This window comes from Oncorhynchus tshawytscha, unplaced genomic scaffold, assembly GCF_018296145.1.
Source record: "Oncorhynchus tshawytscha isolate Ot180627B unplaced genomic scaffold, Otsh_v2.0 Un_contig_1282_pilon_pilon, whole genome shotgun sequence".
NCBI lineage: Eukaryota > Metazoa > Chordata > Actinopteri > Salmoniformes > Salmonidae > Oncorhynchus > Oncorhynchus tshawytscha.
The window spans coordinates 439,507-442,500 of record NW_024609789.1 but is presented as its reverse complement, the minus strand read 5'-3'; the positions used below and the strand labels follow the sequence as shown (position 1 = coordinate 442,500).

The 2,994-nt window shown below is 52.2% G+C and overlaps 1 pseudogene; it reads right to left on the bottom strand.

The window, feature by feature from the left end:
* Window positions 1–2,318, bottom strand: part of LOC121845898 — a 49,206-nt pseudogene extending 46,888 nt beyond the window's left edge.
* Between the last annotated feature and the right edge of the window lie 676 nt (window positions 2,319–2,994).

The window sequence follows — 2,994 nt, the reverse complement described above, 5'->3', positions numbered from 1 at the left end:
TACATCCAGTCACTACAACATCACTACATCCAGTCACTACAACATCAATACATTCAGTCACTACACCATCACGACAACATCACTACATCCAGTCACGACAACATCACTACAACATCACTACACCCAGACACTACAACATCACTGCAACATCAATACATCATCACTACATCCAGTCACTACATCCAGTCACTACAACATCAATACAACATCACTACATCTAGTCACTACAACATCACTAAATCCAGTCACTACAACATCACTACAACATCACTACATCATCACTACATCCAGTCACTACAACATCACTACAACATCACTACAACATCACCACAACATCACTACATCATCACAACATCACTACATCCAGTCACTACATCCAGTCACTACAACATCACTACATCCAGTCACTACAACATCACTACAACATCACTACATCATCACTACATCCAGTCACTACAACATCACTACAACATCACTACAACATCACCACAACATCACTACATCCAGTCACTACAACATCACTACATCCAGTCACTACAACATCACTACATCCAGTCACTACATCATCACTACATCCAGTCACTACATCATCACTACATCCAGTCACTACAACATCACTACATCCAGTCACTACAACATCACGACAACATCAATACTAGGACCTGAAGACACTGTGTTACGAACCACTGATCTAGGACATGAAGACACTGTAGATACTAACCACTGATCTAGGACCTGAAGACACCCCCTACCTGATGTCTCTCACCCCCTACCTGATGTCTCTCACCCCCACACTACCTGATGTCTCTCACCCCCCCCTACCTGATGCCCCCACACCCCTACCTGATGTCTCCCCCCACACCCCCTACCTGACCCCCCTCACCTGATGTCTCCCACCCCCCCCTACCTGATGTCTCTCACCCCCCACTACCTGATGTCTCTCCCCACCCCCCCCTACCTGATGCCCCCCCCCACACCCCTACCTGATGTCTCCCCCACCCCACACCCCTACCTGATGTCTCCCCCCCCACACCCCTACCTGATGTCCCCCCCACCCACCCCCTACCTGATGTCTCCCCCACACCCCTACCTGATGTCTCCCCCCATCACCACACCCCTACCTGATGTCTCCCCCTCACCCCACACCCCTACCTGATGTCTCCCCCCCACCCCTACACCCCCTACCTGATGTCTCCCCCCACCCCCTACCTGATGTCCCCCCCACCATTCACCCCTACCTGATGTCCCCCCCACCACACCCCTACCTGATGTCTCCCCCCCCACCACACCCCTACCTGATGTCTCCCCCCCCCACTCCCCTACCTGATGTCTCCCCCCCACCCACTCCCCTACCTGATGTCTCCCCCCCCCCTACCACTCCCCCTACCTGATGTCTCCCCCACCCCTCCCCCCCCACCCCTACCTGATGTCTCCCACCCCCCCTACCTGATGTCCCCCCCACCCATTCTACCTGATGTCTCCCCCCTGATGTCCCCACATTCCCCTACCTGATGTCTCCCCCCCCACCCATTCCCTACCTGATGTCCCCCCCCCTACCTGACCCAAATCCCCTACCTGATGTCTCCCCCCCACCCAAATCCCCTACCTGATGTCTCCCCCCACCCATTCCCCTACCTGATGTCTCCCCCCACCCATTCCCCTACCTGATGTCTCCCCCCACCCATTCCCCTACCTGATGTCTCCCCCCACCCATTCCCTACCTGATGTCTCCCCCCCCACCCATTCCCCTACCTGATGTCCCCCCACCCATTCCCCCCACCCTGGAACATCACCCTACCTGATGTCCCCCTGGCCACCACCCATTCCCCTACCTGATGTCTCCCCCAGAGAGAGAGACAGACCACCCATTCCCCTACCTGATGTCTCCCCCCACCCATTCCCCTACCTGATGTCCCCCCCCACCCATTCCCCTACCTGATGTCCCCCCCCACCCATTCCCCTACCTGATGTCTCCCCCACCCATTCCCCTACCTGATGTCCCCCCCCATATTGGAACTCCCCGGTACCCATTCCCCTACCTGACGTCTTTGAGGATGTGTTTCTCAGGTCCTGTCTTGTGGCAGAGTCCATTGCTCTCCATGACAGAGTAGTGTAGTCTGGAGAAGGAGACGGTTGGACCAGGCACCTGGAACATCACCTCTGGATCATCTGCTGCTGGGGCTCCTGCTGGGCTGCCTGGCTCACCATTCTGGGGCTTAGACATCCTCCTCACCGAGAGAGAGAGAAGGAGAGAGACAGAGAGAGAGAGACAGAGACAGAGAGAGAGACAGACAGAGAGAGAGAGAGAGAAGGGAACAGAGAAGAAATTATGTTAGATAGATAAAGAGACAGACAGAGAGAGGAGTTGTCTGCTGCAGTAGCTATCTAACCTATGTTGGTAACTTCAAGGTAACGTATCCCAGATTGCCCTGCCCCACCCCTATCCTCTTTACACCCCTGTCAACCAATCACACAGGGGCATGGGTGTGGCCACGCCCTACCAGAGGGCAGGATGTTGAACTTTGAACCTTGGCCTTGACAGCGCAGGGGCATTGATAACAGAAGAGCACGTGCAACAAACACCTGTCTTCACCAATGATGTATATATAAACCCTAGCTGACGCTATGTATTTGCAACCTGAGTGGCTTCACGTCACCGGTCGGCCATATATCAGGAACTCCCGGTAGGAGCAGTCCTCCATAGGAATGAATGGAATTACATTTTTCAAGGACATAATTATATACTCTGATACTTACAGGAAAATGCTTAAATACTATATATATATATATAAATATATTTGTTATTTTAATGTTTATCATAATATAATTTAAACGTATCCATAAAGGTATCTGCAGAATAAACGTGTCAAAAGCGAATGTAGACATTAATACATTAATTTCTTTTAGCTTCCAGTGGAATACCAAGATGGAGGCTGAGTGGTGGCTTCACTACAGCACCCCTATCAGCATCTAGTGCCCCCTATCAGTCATCTA